This window comes from Coregonus clupeaformis, unplaced genomic scaffold, assembly GCF_020615455.1.
Source record: "Coregonus clupeaformis isolate EN_2021a unplaced genomic scaffold, ASM2061545v1 scaf1192, whole genome shotgun sequence".
In the NCBI taxonomy this organism is placed as follows: domain Eukaryota; kingdom Metazoa; phylum Chordata; class Actinopteri; order Salmoniformes; family Salmonidae; genus Coregonus; species Coregonus clupeaformis.
Genome location: NW_025534646.1, coordinates 113,915 through 137,887, shown reverse-complemented (window position 1 = coordinate 137,887; position 23,973 = coordinate 113,915). Strand labels below are relative to the sequence as shown.

At 43.3% G+C, this 23,973-nt stretch overlaps 1 pseudogene; it reads left to right on the top strand.

Moving 5' to 3' along the window:
* The window catches only part of LOC123486395, a 107,797-nt pseudogene that overhangs the window by 28,698 nt on the left and 55,126 nt on the right, over positions 1-23,973 (top strand).

Genomic DNA, 23,973 nt, shown 5'->3' with positions numbered 1-23,973 from the left:
GTCACAGGCGGACATATGAGTGACAGTGCAAATGATGCCATCCAGGGCTCGTGCAGGAATGGGTTGTGTCAGTTGATGATGGTTCACGCCCAGTTGCTGTGCAAGCTCAGGGTCCATGATGTTGTTGGCTCGGAATCCACAAGGGCGGCCAATGTTGAGTCTTGTCCAGAAAGCTGAGGCGGAGATAGGTCTTTCGGATGGAGGGAGACTGAAGGCTTGTTGAGCTCACCGGATCTCCCCTACACCTGGTGAGCTGCGGCTTTTGCCGGACAAGTAGCGGCTGCAGTGATTCCGCCACCACAGTAGAGGCAAGGTTGGAGCTTAGCGCAAGCCGACGCTCTTCGGGAGTCAGAGAGGCACGCCAATCTCCATGGGCTCAGGCTGATTGTGTTGGCTGCATAGGACTTGACAGGCAGGGGCTGGACAGGCGGTGCTCGACCCGAGTACGGATGGCAGGTTGACTGAGCGGCCCTTCTCCCTCCTCCCGGGTCTGTATCACGGTCAATACGAGCGGCAAGGTCAATGGCGGCATCAAGCGTTGAGGACGGGTCATGGGGAGAGCAAGCTCGTCCTTGATATAGTCAGCCAGGCTATGAGGAAGGCTTGCACCAGTGCCTCTGGGTTAAACAGCTTTGACTGCAGGGTCACGAAAGTCAATGGAGAAGTCTCCACTGTCCATTGCCCTACGGATGGTGAGCAGAGCTTGTGCTTCGGCTGTTGCGAGCCTAGGTCAAAGACCTTTAACATCTCCTCCTCAAAAGGCACTGAAGGAGGCACGGGCTGGGAGGTTTGCGGTCGAATTCTTTCCCCACAACCCGAGCTCGACCGTAGATGTGTGATACATACCCCTTGGCTCCCTCCTGTTGAAATCCTGGGCTGTAGTGCAAACTGGATTCGAGCAGCTGCTCGAGATCTCTTGCTTCTGGTTGCCATCCACAGCGTTCCGGGTTCCCAATCCTTGGATTTCAGACGTGGGGATCTGGTGTTAGCGGCACTGCAGAGCCTGCAGCATTGGGACCTCCGCGGAGGGATGAAGGAGTATCGGTGTACAACAAAGGGGGTGCAGGTGGAAGTAGCCGGACTTGAGGGTAGTTGCAGGGCTTGGGCTAGCTGTTGTTGCTGCAGTTGAACTATTTATTCTGCAGTTTGAACAACTGGAGAGGGGACATGTCCCAGCCATCCGATTTATTCCTCAAGCGTTCCAGTCCTTGGCCCAGCAAATCCTCTCTGACTCTTCCTCCATCGTGGTCAGAGTGCGCTGGGTCCATGATGGTCAGATCGTTCTGTCACCGAACAGAAGAGGACCCAGCGCAAGTTCAAATTCAGAGTTCTTTATTCAAGGTTACAGGCGGGAAGAGGGAGTCCCAGGGGGTGTCAGGGGGTCTTTCAGGGTCCTCCTGTGTGGGTACCTGTGCTCCGGTCACAAATGTCCGGGGTGTCCATCCAAGTGCTTAGTGTGTGTGTTCCCCAGTGATGGAGGCGGGCGTATCGGGCTGAGGGTGGTGAAACGTCTGAGCACGCTCATCTGGTGATCGGAGACCTGGGGAACACACACACACACAGCAATTTGAATACGATCGGCTGGGCAAATATCGTGTGAGAACAGCGGTTACCGGGGCTGAAAGGGTCGGAGGTGTCGGGTCAGAAGGCAGGTTGGATAGACGGGGCAGTAGAACAAGGAGGCAGTCAAAGAAAGGATCGGTTATCACAAACAGGAGTCAAGCGCAACAGGCAGGTTACTGGTCGGGTTTGAAGACGATCCTGACAGGGCTAAGCTGACAACAACAGGGCTTGATATACTGGGAGAGGGTAGTGGGGAAATGCAGTTCAGCTGGCAGAAGTAATTAGAACAGAGTGAGGCAAGGTGAGGATGGTGAGTGGGAAATGCAGTGCAGCTGGCCAGTAACAAGAGCAGAGCAGGGCAGGTGGGAGCTAGTTAGGCTGAGTAGAGAGGGGAGGTGAGCAGAGTGAAGATAATTGAATGCAATTAATGTTGCTACCGAGGGAGAGAGAGTGCACTTGTCAGGTTGTTCAAGCGATAGACTCAGTACATTATTTGATTAAAGAGTTTAACATATTGATGTTGTCTTCTGCATATGATTGTTTGCAGGTATTGTTAATGTAAGAGGGCTGGCCCTGGACTGGCTCTCCAGGAACCTGTATTGGATTAGTTCAGAAAATGACGAGACACAGATAAACGTGGCAAGGCTAGACGGGTCGCTGAAAACTTCTGTGGTTCATGGGATTGAGAAGCCTAAGTGTCTCATTGTACATCCGTCTAAAGGGTAATATTTGTATTTTATTTGTGTGTATACTTTTATACAGTTCAATATCTGATATTGATTAGGTATAACAAGATATCCAGTGGAACTGATGTTATATAGTCAAATTAATGCTAGTTACATGATATGATCAATGATTCACTTTTGTGTTGGTGTTCTGTATGGAAAATATTGTTTTCTTATTGAGTTTTTACCTCCCAGGAAAATGTATTGGACAGATGGCAATGCAATAAACATGGCCAACATGGATGGAAGCAATAGCAAGATCATTCACCAGAACCAGAGAGAGCCTGTTGGTAAATGTCACATGTACAATTCTGAATATTTGTTCTAAGTACAATAACATCCACATTTAGTGGCCAGTACAATTTATCTTCTGCAATTTTATATTGCATGATAACATTAGTACTATCTGGTAACAAACAACATTGCAATATTGAGTGAGATGATCGGTAGAACAGCAACCCCATAATATATAAAACAATGACTCTAATCAATGATGTCTCCTCTAGGGCTGTCGATAGACTACACATCAGATAAGCTGTATTGGATCAGTGCAGGCAATGCCACCATCAACAGGTGTAGTCTTGACGGTAGTGGTCTGGAAGTGCTGGAGACCATGAAGAAAGAGCTGGTCAAAGCCACGGCTCTAGCTGTTATGGGTGAGTGACGAGAGTTTAGTGCATGGGCCCATGTTCATAAAGTGTCTCAGAGTAGGAGTACTGATCTAGGATCAGTTTTTGCCTTTAGAGCATGATTCTATGGATGAGCACTACTACCCTGAGACTCTTTGTGGATATTTATTGTCTTAGAAAGTGCCTAATATAAATATGCTGTGCTCTTCCAGCTCATAAAAGTATTTGCTGCCCAAATTGTATCTTGTTTTAAATACTAGTACATTTATTTCGGGTTGTTTTTGATCTGGAGTACATGAGTAAAAGGGGTTTTGACAGTGATGAACCTTTGCTGTCTTCTTGCATTGTATTATTTGCCGTTTACCCATTTCTGTTTATGTCTGTCTCTGAAACTATTCTAATTCATGTTTAAAATTGCATCCCATCTGATAAAATGCCTCATCCAGACAGAATGCATTAGGGAAGTTTCTTTGACTTCAGTAGGACTTGTTTGGCCTCTACAGTGATGGGCGACAGTCCAGGAGATGTACCTTTGCATCAAGCTGCCTCACGCTACAGAAACAGAAAACAGTAACCAGGCTTTCTGACGTGGTGATGGGCAACCTGGGCTTTCTATCCATCCTGCTCACTGACCGTCTGTTCCAGGTTTACTTGTAGCTGTAATGGTGATTGTACTGTTTTAATAGTACAGATCATTGAGGGGGAGTTTCTCTCCACGCTCTACAAGAAAGTTGATCATGATACTATTATCATGGTGGAATCATTCTTTTTCATATTGATTGGATGGTTGTATTAATTTTTTTAATATCAGATCTCCATTAACCTCCTTATAGTGGTTATTCCCCATGAGTAATCCTACAGGGAGCTAGACGAGAGATACATGATAATTGATGGGCTTCTCGCTCTGGTTTTTGTTATGATTCCTTAGTTTATATTACCTCTTATCTGCTTGGGATATTGAAAAGGCCTCTGGGATATTAAAGTACTATCTATCTATCTATCTATCTACGGTCTGGTGTCATTCTGTGGGGTCTACTGTTTGATTCTGATGGAATTCACCTGCAGAGGGACTGCTGTTTATGTAAATCGTATGGGTGTTTTAACCATAGAAATATATATATTTTCCTCTGTGGTTTTAACACAGCGTCTTTTTGTATGCTCTCCAATCCTCCCATCGTTCGAGGAGATTCTGTTCTTTGTTGATAGCTGTAGTCCAGCAGGCCAAAAGCCAAGAATGGTCTGGCTTAAGCCCACTTTACTGTTCCCCACTCAAGCTTGCAGACAGGTTAAAAAAAGAAGAGAAAGTTAAGTTCCCTGTCTACAGCCTACAGGCACAGGATTGGTCTTGCTTCAGAGGTTTTCTGACTGCTGGGCTGCTGTCCTATGTCCGTTGTGCTGGGCTGACTGTATCTCAGTGTTGCCTGTTTTGCTGGAACTGCATAAACATTTTTTTCATTTTCGGTCAAGGGTGCAAGTACAGTACATGGGCTCATATTATAAGAAAAAAATATAACAATGTCACATGGCCCAGTTCCTCTGTTTCCTCCCTGGACCTGTGCCCCTGAGACTTATGGGTAGGGGAATGAATTTAAGATCCTGTCTCTCCGTCTCATATCACCCAATTCTCAGAGGAAGACATCTGAAAGTCCTCCTTTACAAAGCTCCCTCCTTGTACCTTATTTTACAACAATCCCAGGAGTCACCCTGGGCCTACTGTACAGTGAGAGCTATACATACCTTATGGATAGTACAGTATTATCCCATTCCTAGAATGTATTCAGTTCAGTTACAGTTGTACGTTACAATTCCTAGGAAAGCAATCATTCAACGTGTTATTTGGGTCCAGTGATATTTATAGTATTCTGTGAACATGCTGTATAGCCTTCTATTTATGAACAAATGTGCTGTTAGATTTTTATTGAAGGGTTACTCACAGACAGCACAGAACCCCTATTGCTACTGTACAGTATTCATGGACTGTTGAATAGCTATTATTTATCAATATACTTGTCAATATAGTCATGAACAATCATTGATTTTCTGTCTTCAGGTGCCAAGTTGTGGTGGGCTGATGACAACTTGGCCCAGTTGGGGACCATCAGTAAGAGAGGTGGGCTGGACATGGTGGTTTTACGCAACAAGACCACAGGGATTGTTCATATGAAGATGTACGACAAAGACAGCCAGACAGGTAATGCAATGAGTATGACTGCTACTCAATGCTTTTACTCTGATGATGTCCTACCTCCTTTTAAAGCTTTGTTGTAGCCTTTTGACTAGAAATAAATACGTATTTATCCTCCATTGAGAGTGCAGTCCTGTGTAGCTCAGTTGGTAGAGCATGGCGCTTACAACGCAAGGGTTGTGAGTTTGATTCCCACGGGGGACCAGTATGACAATGTATGCGCTCGCAACTGTAAGACTAAAATGTAAATGCACTAACATTGTTTATTATTGGTATACAGTTTGGAAGTTTACATACACCTTAGGCAAATAGATTTAAACTCAGTTTTTCACAATTCCTGACATTTAATCCTAGTAAAAATTCCCTGTCTTAGGTCAGTTAGGATCACCACTTCATTTTAAGAATGTGAAATGTCAGAATAATAGCAGAGAGAATGATTTATTTCAGCTTTTATTTATTTCATTACATTCCCAGTGGGTCAGAAGTTTACATACACTCAATTATTATTTGGTAGCATTGCCTTTAAATTGTTTAACTTGGGTCAAACGTTTTGGGTAGCCTTCCACAAGCTTCCCACAATAAATTGGGTGAATTTTGGCCCATTCCTCCTGACAGAGCTGGTGTAACTGAGTCAGGTTTGTAGGCACACACTTTTTTAGTTCTGCCCACACATTTTCTATAGGATTGAGGTCAGGGCTTTGTGATGGCCACTTCAATACCTTGACTTTGTTTGTCCTTAAGCCATTTTGCCACAACATTGGAAGTATGCTTGGGGTCATTGTCCATTTGGAAGACCCCATTTGCGACCAAGCTTTAACTTCCTGACTGATGTCTTGAGATGTTGCTTCAATATATCCACATAATTTTCCTTCCTCATGATGCCATCTATTTTGTGAAGTGCACCAGTCCCTCCTGCAGCAAAGCACTCCCACAGCATGATGCTGCCACCCCCGTGCTTCACGGTTGGGATGGTGTTCTTCGGCTTGCAAGCATCCCCCTTTTTCCTCCAAACATAACAATGGTCATTATGGCCAAACAGTTCTTTTTTTGTTTCATCAGACCAGAGGACATTTCTCCGAAAAGTACGATCTTTGTCCCCATGTGCAGTTGCAAACCGTAGTCTGGCTTTTTTATGGCGGTTTTGGAGCGGTGGCTTCTTCCTTGCTGAGCGGCCTTTCAGGTTATGTCGATATAGGACTCGTTTTACTGTGGATATAGATACTTTTGTACCTGTTTCCTCCAGCATCTTCACAAAGTCCTTAGCTGTTGTTTTGGGATTGATTTGCACTTTTTGCACCAAAGTACGTTCATCTCTAGGAGTCAGAACGCGTCTCCTTCCTGAGCAGTATGACGGCTGTGTGGTCCCATAGTGTTTATACTTGCGTACTATTGTTTGTACCGATGAACATGGTACCTTCAGGCATTTGGAAATTATTCCCAAGGATGAACCAGACTTGTGGGGGTCTACGATTATTTTTCCTGAGGTCTTGGCTGATTTCTTTTGATTTTCCCATGATGTCAAGCGAAGAGCCACTGAGTTTGAAGGTAGGCCTTGAAATACATCGAAAGGTACACCTCCAATTGACTCAAATTATGTCAATTAGCCTATCAGAAGCTTCTAAAGCCAAGCCATCATTTTCTGGAATTTCCAAGCTGTTTAAAGGCACAGTCAACTTGGTGTGTGTAAACTTCTGACCCACTGGAATTGTGATACAGTGAAATAATCTGTCCGCAAACAATTGTTGGAAAAATTACTTGTGTCATGCACAAAGTAGATGTCCTAACCGACTTGCCAATACTATAGTTTGTTAACAAGAAATGTGTGGAGTGGTTGAAAAACAAGTTTTAATGACTCCAACTGTATATGTATGTTTCAGCAGAAATTGTCATTTTTGAATCCAACTGACCAAAAAGAATGGTTCTTCATTGAGGCACAGCTTTATTGAAATAACACTAGGATTCCTTGTAGCAGTTTTGTGAGTCATTGGCAGTATCATCCATTTTATTGACAGGTCCAATATAAGGATTGCTCTCGATCTCCGTTAGTAATAAACATGGGAATGAAGGTGTCTTAAATGTAAATCTTTAAACTTCCTCCTCAAACTTCCTCTGACCGATTAGCTACTTCATTTATCTTTTTGACACAGACCACATGGGAGTATGGCCATGTCTCATTAGTCTTCTCTCTCTCCCCTTCTCCTCTTTCTCGCTCTCGCTCCCACTCTCACTCCTACTCTCACTCTCACTCTCGTCCCCTCTCTCTCTCTCTCTCTCTCTCTCTGTCACACACACAATGGCAGTGCTAATGCTTTCTTGGAAGTACTGTAATCTCATGAAAATAATCGAACGTAATGCAATGCAGATGTACTCTGTCTAACTCTGCTTATTTCCCCCATAATGCTCAGTTAAATATTAAAACATGTTGTTCTACTGTGTCATTACTGTGTTGCTTCCTGAATGAATACACAAGCATATACAATGACCATAACTACGTGTTAAATGTACAATGTAATGTCTAATGTACACTGTTTGTTTACAGCGTAACGTACAATGTAACCTAACCATGTCCCACTGCTGTGCAGGGAGGAATCTCTGTCAGGTCAACAATGGTGGCTGCTCTCAGCTCTGCTTCCCGACATCAGAGAGCACACGGAGCTGTTCCTGTGCCGTGGGCTACAACCTCCACTCTGATCGCATGTCATGTGAAGGTACTGTACCGGCTTCTCATGGGAGTACAGGGAACACAATATATTTAAACCATGATGTGAATCTGATTTGACATGCTCTGCAGGTCCCATATTGGCCTTGACATATGGTGTTGTCTATGAGTGTTGCTTTTTTGTGTTTGAAGGACTAGGGTCTTTCCTGATGTGATGTGAAGGTTAGAATTGAATTGTACATGTACAGTAGATGCCATACAGTTGATTGGTTTGGCTTTGTGTTTCAACTTGAAGGCATAGGGTCTTTCCTGATGTACTCGGTTCATGAGGGCATCAGGGGGATATCCCTGGATCCCAGTGATAACAGTGAAGCCTTGATGCCGGTGACCGGCTCTATGATGGCTGTGGGGATTGACTTCCATGCTGGTGAGTGTATTGACATTGTTTTATTGTGATTATTTGGACTATTCTTCCTGCTTCGGATTGCAAATTAATCACTCATTTCAATATTTTAATTGTTATTTTTAATTATAGTTTATAGAAAACAAATGAGGGGGAGAACATTAATCCTTTTCAATTAATTGGTGTTCCTCATAGGAAATGATACGTTATATTGGACAGACATGGGCTTGAACAGAATATCCAGAGCCAAGCGAGATCAGACGTGGAGAGAGGACATTGTCACTAGTGGTATCAGCCGCGTGGAGGGGATTGCAGTGGACTGGATTGCAGGTAAGTAGCCGAGCTCTCAAAGTAAACCTTTACATAAGAAAATACAATGTCAAGTGCCAAGTAGGACATACAAGTACAGTTGCAGTCAAATTCAGTGCCTTCGGGAAGTATTCAGACCCCTTGACTTTTTCCACATTTTGTTAGGTTACAGCCTTATTCTAAAATGTATAACATTGTTTTTGTAAAAAACTGAAATATAACAGTTACATAAGTAATCAGATCCTTTACATAAGTATGCAGACCCTTTACTCAGTAGTTGTTGAAGCACCTTTGGCAGCGATTACAGCCTTCGAGTCTTCTTGGGTATGACGCTACAAGCTTAGCACACCTGCTAACAGCCGGGTTGCTGAGGGCCTGGGAGGTTACCGTTGTGGTAGGCTGCCTAAGAGACAACCCGCGGAATTGCTCCAGCAATGTGTTAAATGCTCGGACATGGCGTTCGGCCAAGGTCTGGAACTCTTCCATGAGACCACAAAGCAACTCCTCGTGTCTTCCAATGGTGGCTCCTTGGGAGGAGATGGCGTTGCGGAGCTAGTCCGAGTCTGCTGGGTCAGTCATGGCCAGTTCGTACTATCACGTTTCAGGAGAAGACCCAGATGCAGACAGTGTCGAAGTAATAAACTTTTATTTCAAAAACAGGGGGCAGGCAAAACGACAGGTTGAGGGCAGGCAGAGGTCAGAGTCCAAAAGGTCCAGAACGGCAGGCAGTCTCAGGGTCAGGGCAGGCAGAGGTCAATAATCCAGGGTGGTGTGACAAGCTACATTTACATTTACATTTACGTCATTTAGCAGACGCTCTTATCCAGAGCGAATTACAAATTGGTGCATTCACCTTATAGCCAGTGGGATAACCACTTTACAATGTTTTTTTTTATTTTTTTTGTTTTTTTGGGGGGGGGGGGTGGGGTGAGGGGGGGGTAGAAGGAATCCCAGGTATTCCTTAAAGAGGTGGGGTTTCAAATGTCTCCGGAAGGTGGTGAGTGACTCCGCTGTCCTGGCGTCGTGAGGGAGCTTGTTCCACCATTGGGGTGCCAGAGCAGCGAACAGTTTTGACTGGGCTGAGCGGGAACTATGCTTCCGCAGAGGAAGGGGAGCCAGCAGGCCAGAGGTGGATGAACGCAATGCCCTCGCTTGGGTGTAGGGACTGATCAGAGCCTGAAGGTACGGAGGTGCCGTTCCCTTCACAGCTCCATAGGCAAGCACCATGGTCTTGTAACAGATGCGAGCTTCAACTGGAAGCCAGTGGAGTGTGCGGAGGAGCGGGGGTACGTGAGAGAACTTGGGAAGGTTGAACACCAGACGGGCTGCGGCATTCTGGATGAGTTGTAGGGGTTTAATGGCACAGGCAGGGAGCCCAGCCAACAGTGAGTTGCAGTAATCCAGACGGGAGATGACAAGTGCCTGGATTAGGACCTGTGCCGCTTCCTGTGTAAGGCAGGGTCGTACTCTCCGAATGTTGTAGAGCATGAACCTGCAGGATCGGGTCACCGCCTTGATGTTAGCGGAGAACGACAGGGTGTTGTCCAGGGTCACGCCAAGGCTCTTCGCACTCTGGGAGGAGGACACAACGGAGTTGTCAACCGTGATGGCGAGATCATGGAACGGGCAGTCCTTCCCCGGGAGGAAGAGCAGCTCCGTCTTGCCAGGGTTCAGCTTGAGGTGGTGATCCGTCATCCATACTGATATGTCTGCCAGACATGCAGAGATGCGATTCGCCACCTGGTTATCAGAAGGGGGAAAGCTACAGAACGGCAGGCAGGCTCAGGGTCAGGGCAGGCAGAATGGTCAAAACCGGGAAAACTAGAAAACAGAAACTTTAAAAAGACCGGATGCAAGGGGAAAAACACTGGTAGGCTTGACGAAACAAAACAAACTGGCAACAAACAGAGAACACAGGTGTAAATACACTGGGGATAATGGGGAAAATGGGCGACACCTGGAGAGGGGTGGAGACAATCACAAAGACAGGTGAAACAGATCAGGGTGTGACATCTAGAGCTCTGTCAGAGTGACCATCGGGTTCTTGGTCACCTCCCTGACCAAGGCCCTTCTCCCCCGATTGCTCAGTTTGGCTGGGCTGCCAGCTCTAAGTCTTGGTGTTTCCAAACTTCTTCCATTTAAGAGTGATGGAGGCCACTGTGTTCTTGGGGACCTTCAATGCTGCAGAAATGTTTTGGTACCCTTCCCCAGATCTGTGCCTCGACACAATCCTGTCTCGGAGCTCTACAGACAATTCCTTCGACCTCATGGCTTGGTTTTTGCTCCAACATGCACTGTCAACTGTGGGACCTTATATAGACAGGTGTGTGCCTTTCCAAATCATGTCCAATCAATTGCATTTACCACAGGTGGACTCCAATCAAGTTGTAGAAACATCTCAAGGATGATCAATGGAAGCAGGATGCACCTGAGCTCAATTTTGAGTCTCATAGCAAAGGGTCTGAATACTTATGTAAATAAGGTATTTTTGTTGTTTATTTGTAATACATTTGCAAACATTTCTAAACCTGCTTTCGCTTTGTCATTATGGGGTATTGTGTGTAGATTGCTGAGGATAAAAAAAAAAAATCAATTTTAGAATAAGGCTGAAACGTAACAAAATGTGGAAAAAGTCAAGGGGTCTGAATACTTTCCGAAGGCACCCTTGCAAGATTCACTATTTCTTCTAAAATAATTTGAAATTAAAACAACGTTTTTCACACAGGTATTTGTTTTATTTACAACTGCACAGGACCAAGAAAAAAATATAATAATAATATTTTTCACTTCAAAGTATAAAAAAAAAACAGCTTTGACTAAATTATTCAGAATTCAAATTAATTTGGTTGGAGGCAGGCGATTCTCGTTTACAGTGTAACATCTTACCTGTGGTAAGTTTCAGGTGGCTACAGAGTAAAAATAGCAGTTCAACCATAAAAAAATAGAAAACAGAACATTCTGCTCCATTGCGCTCCATTGTAAAGTGAAAGGGTGCCAATATATTTGACTGCAAGTAAAATATATTGGACATACTTCTCAAATAAGACATACATAAAATGTAATGAATTGACTGACTTGTAATGCAATGGTTTAACACTGTACAAAGTCATGTTTGTTTGTGTTGTTCACTAGGTAATATCTATTGGACGGACCATGGCTTCAACATCATAGAGGTTGCTCGACTCAGTGGCTTGTACCGAGCCATGGTGATAGCTGAAGGACTTGACCAGCCCAAAGCCATTGCTGTGCACCCGGTGAAAGGGTGTGTACAGTCTTTCATTTCAGTCAACACTTTAAAGTCCACCCACTTGGTATGTAATGAACACGTCCTATCTGCATAATGTATTCCCTAGAAATGACCACCAAATAATTAAAAATGTTTTAATTGATTTTGATAGCCAGTAATAATGAACGTCATAAGATGATCATCACAAGATTATGTAGTAGAATTATATAATTACAGTGCCTTTAGAAAGTATTCTCACCCCTTGATTTTTTCCACGTTTTGTTATGTTACAAAGTGGAATTAAAATGGATTTAATTGTAATTTTTTGTCAACAATCTACACAAAATACTCTAATGTCAAAGTGGAAGAAAATAAAAATGTGAACGTCTATACAAATCATGAATAATAAAACACTAATATGCAGTGCATTCGGAAAGTATTCAGACCCCTTCATTTTTTCCAAATTTTGGTACGTTACAGCCTTATTCTAAAATGTATTAAATCTGTTTTTCCTCATCAATCGACACACCATGCCCCATAATGACAAAGTGAAAACAGGTTTATAAAAATGTCCTAAGTAAAAGGCACATGACAGCCCGCTTGGAGTTTGCCAAAAGGCACTTAAAGGACTCTCAGACCATGAGAAACAAGATTCTCTGGTCTGATGAAACCAAGATTGAATTCTTTGGCCTGAATGCCAAGCGTCACGTCTGGAGGAAACCTGGCACCATCCCTACGGTGAAGCGTGGTGGTGGCAGCATCATGCTGTGGGGATGTTTTTCAGCGGCAGGGATTGGTAGACTAGTCAGGATCAAGAGAAAGAGGAACAGAACAAAGTACAGAGAGATCCTTGATGAAAACCTGCTCCAGAGCACTCAGGACCTCAGACTGAGGCGAAGTTTCACCTTCCAACAGGACAACGACTCTAAGCACACAGCCAAGACAACGCAGGAGTGGCTTCGGGACAAGTCTCTGAATGTCCTTGAGTGGCCCAGCCAGAGCCAGGACATAGACCTGATCGAACATCTCTGGAGAGACCTGAAAATAGCTGTGCAGTGACGCTCCCCATCCAACCTGACAGAGCTTGAGAGGATCTGCAGAGAAGAATGGGAGAAACTCCCCAAATACAGGTGTGCCAAGCTTGTAGCGTGATACCCAAGAAGACTTGAGGCTGTAATCGCTGCCAAAGGTGCTTCAACAAACTACTGAGTAAAGGGTCTGAATACTTATGCAAAGAAACAGCCATATCTCAGACTGCCCATCTTAATATTTTCTTTTTATTGGCCAGTCTGATATATGGCTTTTTCTTTGCAACTCTGCCTAGAAAGTCAGCATCCTGGAGTCGCCTCTTCACTGTTGACGTTGAGACTGGTGTTTTGCGGGTACTATTTAATGAAGCTGCCAGTAGAGACCTGTGAGGCATCTGTTTCTCAAATTAGACACTCTAATGGATTTGTCCTCTTGCTCAGTTGTGCACCAGGGCCTCTCACTCCTCTTTCTATTCTGGTTAGAGCCAGTTTACGCTGTTCTGTGAAGGGAGTAGTACACAGCGTTGTACGAGAACTTCAGTTTCTTGTCAATTTCTCGCATGGAATAGCCTTCATTTCTCAGAACAAGAATAGACTGACGAGTTTCAGAAGAAAGTTATTTGTTTCTGGCCATTTTGAGCCTGTAATCGAACCCACAATTGCTAATGCTCCAGATACTCAACTCATCTCAAGAAGGCCAGTTTTATTGCTTCTTTAAATCAGCACAACAGTTTTCAGCTGTGCTAACATAATTGCAAAAGGGTTTTCTAATGATCAATTAGCCTTTTTAAAATGATAAACTTGGATTAGCAAACACAACGTGGACTGATGGTTGCTGATAATGGGCCTCTGTACGCCTATGTAGATATTCCATTAAAAGTCAGCCGTTTCCAGCTACAATAGCCATTTATAATATTAACAATGTCTACAATGTATTTCTGATCAATTTGATGTTATTTTAATGGACAAAGAAATTGCTTTTCTTTCAAAAACAAGGACATTTCTAAGTGACCCCAGTCTTTTGAACAGTAGTGTATATATTCTACTTTGACATTATGTGGTATTGTTGTGTAGATCAGTGACACAAAATATCAATTTAATCCATTTTAAATTCAGGCTGTAACACAACAAAATGTACATATGACATCAAGCAATTACCAGCCAATAAAATCTAAACACTCCACCCTTCATCCAAAGCACACTATAAAGTATAAATACAGTATTTCCCCACTCTCTGCATTCATAACTGATAGCACTGTCTCATGTGTTCAGCTTCTCGATCATTAATAAGAGGAAAATAAATGACAGGTCCATTTTCCCACATCAGCTTAGACTGCAGGGCACTTTCCTATTGATTCCTCCCCCTGATGAGAGATGCTAATGAACCAGGATAAGCAGCTGAGGAGAATAGAGATGAGTCTACTGGCACTGTGTGTGTGTGTGTGTGTGTGTGTGTGTGTGTGTGTGTGTGTGTGTGTGTGTGTGTGTGTGTGTGTGTGTGTGTGTGTGTGTGTGTGTGTGTGTGTGTGTGTGTGTGTGTGTGTGTGCCTACTGTCACAGCTTGTGCCTCACCTGCGCCGGGCTAATTAATGTTGTCTCTCTCTAACCCCTATTATTCATAGCATTGTATGCATGCATTACCCCGAGGTCTCATGTAGAGAGAGATAACTTTATGTGGCAATCACTCTGATTGCTTAAATTAAAGCCAATATAGAAATATGTCAACAACTGGCCCCCTATGGATATAAGAGTTTGTGTGAGGAGATTGGAGCCAGGGCATACTGTCATGTTATATTTTATAATTTATAATTGGTGCGTTCACAGTTAGTAAGTCATAACCGTTGGAACATTGATCAGCTGCACGCCTCAGTATTAGTATTCTGAAAGGGAGTTGAAAATGTCTACTCCACTGTCCATCCATACCAGCATTGAGTTCAGCCACCTTTAGTTTATGCATTGATTCTGTTATGGCCATGTGATTTATTGCAAGCTCTGATGCTTGATGTATTGCACTCTGTTTTTCTGGCTTGTGCTGTGTACATGTTTCTTACTGACATGCTGCTTATTGTGTTGATGTAATTTCCGTCATGAGCCTGTGTCTAATAATGATGTGTTGATGCTGCTGACTTGGTCCATTTCTCTCTTGAAAAATAGATCTTTATCGCAACTAGACAAAAAAAAAATAGTCTACCGATTATGAACAATTCACATTAGATCAACCCAAAGCATTTCCTGTCAATGTATGAGGTGACTGTAAAGTATGAACATTGTTTGGTGGTGGCTGTGAACTCTTCTTACCCTTCTGTTGTCCTCTTGGCCAGGTTTCTGTTCTGGACAGAATGGGGCCAAAGCCCCTGCATCGGTCGGGCCCGGCTGGACGGATCAGACCAAGTAATTCTTGTCAACTCTGGAATAGCATGGCCCAATGGGATCTCCATAGACTATGAGGTATATTTAAGCAATAAGGCCCGAGGGGGTGTTGTACAGTGCCTTTGTAACGTATTCAGACACCTTGACTTTTTCTACATTTTGTTACATTACAGCCTTATTCTAAAATTGATTAAATTGTTGTTGTTTTCTCATCAATCTACACACAATACCCCATAATGACAAAGCAAAAACTGGTTTTTAGAATTGTTTGCTAATTTATTATAAAAAACTGAAATATACATTTATGTATGTATTCAGACACTTTACAGCATCGAGTCTTCTTGGGTATGATGCTACAAGCTTGGCACACCTATATTTCGGGAGTTTCTCCCATTCTTCTCTGCTAGATCAGGTTGGATGGGGAGCGTTGCTGCACAGCTATTTTCAGGTCTCTCCAGAGATGTTCGATCGGGTTCAAGTCTGGGCTCTGGCTGGGCCACTCAAGGACATTCAGAGACTTGTCCCGAAGCCACTCCTGTGTTGTCTTGGCTGTGTGGTTAGGGTCGTTGTCCTGTTGGAAGGTGAACCTTCGCCCCCAGTCTGTGGTCCTGAGCGCTCTGGAGCAGATTTTCATCAAGGATCTCTCTGTACTTTGCTCTGTCCCTGCCGCTGAAAAATATCCCCACAGCATGTTGCTACCATCACCATGCTTCACCGTTGGGATGGTGCCAGGTTTTCTCCAGACGTGACGCTTGGCATTCAGGCCAAAGAGTTCAATATTGGTTTCATTAGACCAGAGAATCTTATTTCTCATGGTCTGAGAGAATTTAGGTGCCTTTTAGCAAAATCCAAGCGGGCTGTCATGTGCCTTTTACTGAGGAGTGGCTTCCATCTGGCCTCTCTACCATAAAGGCCTGATTGGTGGAGTGCTGCAGAGATGGTTGTCCTTCTGGAAGGTTCTCCTATCTCCACAGAGGAACTCTAGAGCTCTGTCAGTGACCATCGGGTTCTTGGTCACCTCCCTGGCCAAGCCCCTTCTCCCCCGACTGCTCAGAAGAATGATGGAGGCCACTGTGCATTTGGGGACCTTCAATGCTTTTTTGGTACTCTTCCCCAGATCTGTGCCTCGACACAATCCTGGAGCTCTACGGCAATTCATTCGACCTCATGGCTTGGATTTTGCTCTGACATGCACTGTCAACTGTGGGACCTTATATAGACAGGTGTGTGCCTTTCCAAATCATGTCCAATCAATTGAATTTACCACAGGTGGACTCCAATCAAGTTGTAGAAACCTCTCAAGGATAATCAATGGAAACAGGATGCACCTGAGCTCAATTTCGAGTCTCATATCAAAGGGTCTGAATATTTATGTAAATAAGGTATTTCTGTTTTATTTTTAATAACATTTCTAAAAACCTGTTTTCACTTTGTCATTATGGGGAATTGTGTGTAGATTGCTAAGTAATGTTTTTTATTTAATACATTTTAGATTAAGGCTGTAACGTAACAAAATGTGGAAAAAGTCAAGGGGCTGTTCTTAAGCATGACGCAACGCGGAGTACCTGGATACAGCCCTTAATCGTGGTACAGTAAATTGGCCATATACCACAAACTCCCTGAGGTGCGTTATTGCTATTATAAACTGGTTACCAACGTAATTAGAACAGTAAACAGTATTTTTTGTCATACCCATGGTATGCGGTCTGATATACCACGGCTGTCAGCCAATCAGCATTCAGGGCTCGAACCACCCAGATAATAAAATAGAATAATTAATGCCATTTAGCAGATGCTTTTATCCAAAACAACTTATATACGTTCATCTCCAAAGTTATTGGCATCCTTGATAAAGATAAGCAAAAAAGACTGTTTAAAATAAATAATACAAATACTGAGCTTTATTATATGCTCAATTGTTAGTATTTTTTATTATTATTTCAAAGTAATACAGATGCTCAGAGAAATACATTTTGTTGAACAAGTTTTTTCTTTTTTTTTCTTAAAAAGATAGGTGTCAAAATGATTGGCAATCAGTGGGTGCAGGCATTGTAGTGTTCTGACCCGAGCAGGAATCGAATCCATGACGTTGATGTTGCTAGCTCCACACTCTTACCCACTGAGCCAAACAGGAGGACCAGGTGTTTTTTGGGCCCCCAGAGTGCACACACAGTACTTTAGCCTCCCTGTGATCCTCCTGGCTGAAGTGGCATTACACTCTGCTTTGTGTTATCTTTTTATAAGGATACTCTCCCACCGTGATATACCTCAAGTTTATTTTCTCCACATTGTATTCTAGGAAAATAAATTATATTGGTGCGATGCCCGCGCCGACAAGATAGAGCGGATCAGCCTTGAGAGCGGAGAGGGCCGGGAGATAGTACTGTCATCTTCAGCCAGCAATGCAGCAGATCTGTTTTCAATGGCCGTCTATGGGGCTTACATATACTGGGCTGACAGGTAATTTATTATTCCATAAATGTTACAGTACAGAACAGTCTCGCCAAACAGGCTCCATAGAAGCCTTCGTCAGCTGCTCTACCCTTGTTGGATTAACCACCTTCACCACAAGGTCACTTTAAATACTATAATAATTGACAGAGAAAAGGGCAGAAAAATGTGAAAAGACACCTTCTCTCTATTTAAATTGTGCGTACCTACCTCAATGTCGTCCACAAGGGTAGCTAGGTCCCGTCACCTTCTGTCAGACCAGCTGTCTAGCATATTTTAGCTTCTGTCTAGTGTATTTTAATGAGTTCTTCTGTTTTAATTAGTCGAGGGCCATTGATTATCCCCGTGTCAAACTTCCTGTTACCTGGTGTCAAACTCCCTCCTCTTCCTGTTGTGTGTGTGTGTGTGCATGTGTGCGTGCGTAGGGCTCATGCCAACGGCTCCATTCGCCGAGGCGTCAAGAGTTATGCAACAGAGGGAGCCATGACTCTGAGGAGTGGCCTGGGGGTCAACCTGAACGATGTCAAAGTCTTTAACCGAGGACGGGAGAAAGGTTGAGGTTTCAACTTCGTTATCACATCCTTATTATTTCATGTTCTTACCAGGCTGTCAGTACCTGTTGTTAAGTGTTCTAGAATCGACCTGAGATTAAAGGGCCAATCAGCTGTTGAAACAATAACAACGTTCTTCCCATCACATCATCATCATCATCTGTTTCAGTAAAAAGCTGAGGGATGGGGACAGAAAAATTTAATCACTCTCAAATTCATAAACAGAGCTATGGATGCAAGGACTGACCATCCATGATATCAAAATGATAGTTTAAACCATGGTGTGTTTACATTTACTTTGTTTACAAACATTGGAATAAAATACGCTTATATTTTGGGGTACAACAGTTAAACTAAGCTCATGAGGTATTTATTTATAGGTTATATTCTTCAAGAATCAATAGGTACAAATAATGTCAAAAAATGGATGCAGCAACTGCTTATTGCCCCTTTAATGTGAAGGTATTGAAACCTAATATCTGAATATTGACTAACATTGATACTGCAATATCATTGCAACTTCATAATGGAATCTTATTCCTTATGGTCAAAACAATACATTTCAGATTGATAGCCAATGAGACTGTGGAGAACCTGACTTGACCCTGTGTTGACCTCTGACCCTGCTGTTGACTTCCCTACAGGAACCAACCCGTGTGGCCAGAACAACGGAGGCTGCCATCAGCTGTGTTTCCACCAGGGCAGTGGGAGGAGGACGTGTTTCTGTGCTCACGGCTACTTGGCTAAAGGTAATCAGTGATCTTTTGTATGTTTATGTTCATTTATTCATCTCTTTTATTGCCTCGTTTGCTTTTTATTCTTTCATTTATAATTGTTTTACTGTTAAGTGTGTAGCGATTTTAAATGCATTTTAAAGTTTGATCTTATTTTTTACTTTTTTTCACATCAAATGTTTATTATTTCAATTAATCACAGTTTCAAGGGTTCAATTAGATAATCATTGTCATTTGATTAGACGGTCTCAACTGTCACCAGTACGATGGCTACCTTCTCTACTCTGAGAGGTCGGTCCTGAGGAGCATCCACCTATCAGACGACAGCGACCTCAACTCTCCCATCAGGCCCTATGAGAACCCTGCCTACTTCAAGAATGTGATAGCGCTGGCCTTTCATCACCAACAACAGAACTCTGGAGGCACCAACCGGATTTTCTATAGTGACGTTCACTTTGGGAATATACAGGTTGTCAATGATGACTGGACTGGACGGAGAGTGATCGTTGAGAGTAAGTTCACTTTGATAAAGTGTGTTATTTGTTTGTCTGCTCATTTATCCATTACTAAATGGATTACTAACAGCTCTGAGTTAGAAAAGCTGAAAACATTTTGTTTATCATATCTACAGATGTAGGATCTTAATTTGAGCCAATTTGCTACAGCAGGAAAATAATCATGCAGCAACAGGAAATGTGAATAATAATGTGGATTATAATTAATGGACATTATTGTAGGGGTTAATATACATTTTTCGTTAGGGCAAATCAAGTCTGAAATTTCAAAGTGTAAATGACAAAATTTAAAAGCCTTTTTAAACCTCAAATATTGCTGTGCAGGAAAATTCTCAGCAACAAAAGAGTGATCAAATTAAGATCCTACATCTGTAGCAAAGATCAACGGGAGAAGTGGAAATCCCTGTAGAATGTACGTGCATCCTTTTCTCACCTCCTTTCACATTGAATGCGTTCATTATTTGACTTCTGCACCTTAGCTTCCTCCCTGCCTTTAGAAAGATGGAGAAGACTGATGAGCAAGTAAAGCTGCTGTTTCAAGTAGTGAACATTTCTTTCCCACAATTTCAAAGGTCTTCAACTTTCCATTGACAAGAGCTCAAACTGTTACTTGGAGCGTGAAACCAGAGGGATCCCACATAATCTCACTGCCTTTCATGTACCACTGATGTCAACATTTAGAGACCGACTCAAGCCTCTTTTGTACGTCTGACAGAAACTCAGATCTTTTGCCATTTCTATTGCTTTCATTTTGTTGCTGATTATCAAAGACTGCATTGTACAGCACGATGAGATGTCAGTTGAAATGATTTTAGAAGTGATACATTACATGTTATCTAGTTCTACTGGAGTTGTAGATGATGAAAGGAATCCTATATAGAGAAGCTTTAGGTGTATTAATATAATAATGTAATGACCCAGCTGAGTCATAAAGGAAAAGAAAGACGGGCACCAGGTGTACAGGGCAGAACACAGGTTTATTCCTAAATGGGCTATTGTTCAGGCCACAGCCCACGCCGCTAAATCCCGAACGTACACAAATATAACATGTAAAGTTAAGGGTCCCGAACAGAAGAGGGGGAGACGAGACAGTAACCCCTATTTATGCATTACCCATCATACCCCCCCAACCTTTCCATCTGTCCTGGTATATTTAACCCCTTCTAGCACCCATGAGAACAATAACACACCCACGAACACAGAACACAATACCGGGGTCGTTACAATAATATTGTATATGCCATTTAGCAGACACTTTTATCCAAAGACTTAGTCATGTGTGCATACATTTTATGTATGGGTGGTCCTGGGAAGCGAACCCACTATCCTGGTGTTGCAAGTGCCATGCTCTACCAACTGAGCTAGAGAGTACCAGAATTTGGTGTAGGTGTATAAAAGGGTTGGCCTGAGGCTTGTGCTGTGAGGAGTGGGCGTGTTAGTTGGTATTGGCATTTCGATCCATCTTCGTTTGCAGCCAACTGTAATAGGTGATGGATGGCAAACCGGAAGTGATGTGATGACACCTTCTGTCCCCACTGTAAATCACTACACAGAAAATTCAAACACTACAGACACGTTCAATCAGTTCCACCATAACATATTACCTGATCTATTCACACTGTCAGGGACAGTTGACTACTACTGGCATTTCCTCTGGCTTTTTTCCGACCTTCTAATGCAAATTCCTTCCAACAATCATCAAAGAAGACAAAATATATGTATTTCATTTCTGTTTCTTTCAGATGTACAAACATGAGAAATAGATGAAAATAGCATATTAATAGACAACCATGACACCTAGAACAACAGGAAAACAGTCTTATTATTCTATAAAATGTTTGAGCCCAGACAGATAAATACTGTGATTAAATACACTACATGACCAAAAGTATGTGGACATCTGCTCGTCGGACATCTCATTCCAAAATCATGGGCATTAATATGGAGTTGGTCCCCACTTTGCCGCTATAACAGCCTCCACGCTTCTGGGAAGGCTTTGCACTAGATGTTGGAAAATTGCTGCGGGGACTTGCTTCCATTCAGCCACAAGAGCATTAGTGAGGTTGGGCACTGATGTTGGACAATTAGGCCTGGCTTGCAGTCAGCGTTCCAATTCATCCCAAAGGTGTTCGATGGGGTTGAGGTCAGGGCTCTGTGGAGGCCAGTCAAGTTCTTCCACACAGATCTCGACAAACCATTTCTGTATGGACCTTGCTTTGTGCATGGGGACATTTTCATGCTGAAACAGGAAAGGGCCTGCCCCATTCTGTTGTCACAAAGTTGGAAGCACAGAATCATCTAGAATGTCATTGTATGCTGTAGCGTTAAGATTTCCCTTCACTGGAACTAAGGGGGCCTAGCCCGAACTATGAAAAACAGCCCCAGACCATTATTCCTCCTCCACCAAACTTTAGTTGGCACTATGCATTCGGGCAGGTAGCGTTCTCCTGGCATACCAGATTTGTCCGTCGGACTGCCAGATGGTGAAGCGTGATTCATCACTCCAGAGAACGCGTTTCCACTGCTCCAGTGGCGGTGAGCTTTACAGCACTCCAGCCGATGCTTGGCATTGCACATGGTGATCTTAGGCTTGTGTGCAGCTGCTCGACCATGGAGACCCATTTCATGAAGCTCCCGACGAACAGTTATTGTGCTGACGTTGCTTCCAGGGGGCAGTTTGTAACTCAGTAGTGAGTGTAGCAACCGAGGACAGACGATTTTTACGCGCTTCAGCACTTGGCGGTCCCGTTCTGTGAGCTTGTGTGCCTTCCACTTCACAGCTGAGCCGTTGTTGCTCCAAGGCTTTTCCACTTCACAATAACAGCACTTACAGTTGACCGGGGCAGCTCTAGCAGGTCAGAAATTTGACGAACTGACTTGTTGGAAAGGTGGCATCGTATGACGGAGCCTACAGTGGGGGAAAAAAGTATTTAGTCAGCCACCAATTGTGCAAGTTCTCCCACTTAAAAAGATGAGAGAGGCCTGTAATTTTCATCATAGGTACACATCAACTATGACAGACAAATTGAGAGAAAAAAAATCCAGAAAATCACATTGTAGGATTTTTAATGAATTTATTTGCAAATTATGGTGGAAAATAAGTATTTGGTCACCTACAAACAAGCAAGATTTCTGGCTCTCACACACCTGTAACTTCTTCCTTAAGAGGCTCCTCTGTCCTCCACTCGTTACCTGTATTAATGGCACCTGTTTGAACTTGTTATCAGTATAAAAGACACCTGTCCACAACCTCAAACAGTCACATTCCAAACTCCACTATGGCCAAGACCAAAGAGCTGTCAAAGGACACCAGAAACAAAATTGTAGACCTGCACCAGGCTGGGAAGACTGAATCTGCAATAGGTAAGCAGCTTGGTTTGAAGAAATCAACTGTGGGAGCAATTATTAGGAAATGGAAGACATACAAGACCACTGATAATCTCCCTTGATCTGGGGCTCCACGCAAGATCTCACCCCGTGGGGTCAAAATGATCACAAGAACGGTGAGCAAAAATCCCAGAACCACATGGGGGGATCTAGTGAATGACCTGCAGAGAGCTGGGACCAAAGTAACAAAGCCTACCATCAGTAACACACTACGCCGCCAGGGACTCAAATCCTGCAGTGCCAGACGTGTCCCCCTGCTTAAGCCAGTACATGTCCAGGCCCGTCTGAAGTTTGCTAGAGTGCATTTGGATGATCCAGAAGAGGATTGGGAGAATGTCATATGGTCAGATGAAACCAAAATAGAACTTTTTGGTAAAAACTCAACTCATCGTGTTTGGAGGACAAAGAATGCTGAGTTGTATCCAAAGAACACCATACCTACTGTGAAGCATGGGGGTGAAACATCATGCTTTGGGGCTGTTTTTTCTGCAAAGGGACCAGGACGACTGATCCGTGTAAAGGAAAGAATGAATGGGGCCATGTATCGTGAGATTTTGAGTGAAAACCTCCTTCCATCAGCAAGGGCATTGAAGATGAAACGTGGCTGGGTCTTTCAGCATGACAATGATCCCAAACACACCGCCCGGGCAACGAAGGAGTGGCTTCGTAAGAAGCATTTCAAGGTCCTGGAGTGGCCTAGCCAGTCTCCAGATCCCAACCCCATAGAAAATCTTTGGAGGGAGTTGAAAGTCTGTGTTGCCCAGCGACAGCCCCAAAACATCACTGCTCTAGAGGAGATCTGCATGAAGGAATGGGCCAAAATACCAGCAACAGTGTGTGAAAACCTTGTGAAGACTTACAGAAAACGTTTGACCTGTGTCATTGCCAACAAAGGGTATATAACAAAGTATTGAGAAACTTTTGTTGTTGACCAAATACTTATTTTCCCCCATAATTTGCAAATAAATTCATTAAAAATCCTACAATGTGATTCTCAGGATTTTTTTTCTCTCAATTTGTCTGTCATAGTTGACGTGTACCTATGATGAAAATTACAGGCCTCTCTCATCTTTTTAAGTGGGAGAACTTGCACAATTGGTGGCTGACTAAATACTTTTTCCCCCCACTGTATATGACTATATAACTATATGACGCTGGAGCCTATATGCGAACCGAACGTTGGAAAGACATTCGTTTGAAAACGAGAAAAAACAGCAATAGTAATGTTTGTCCATATT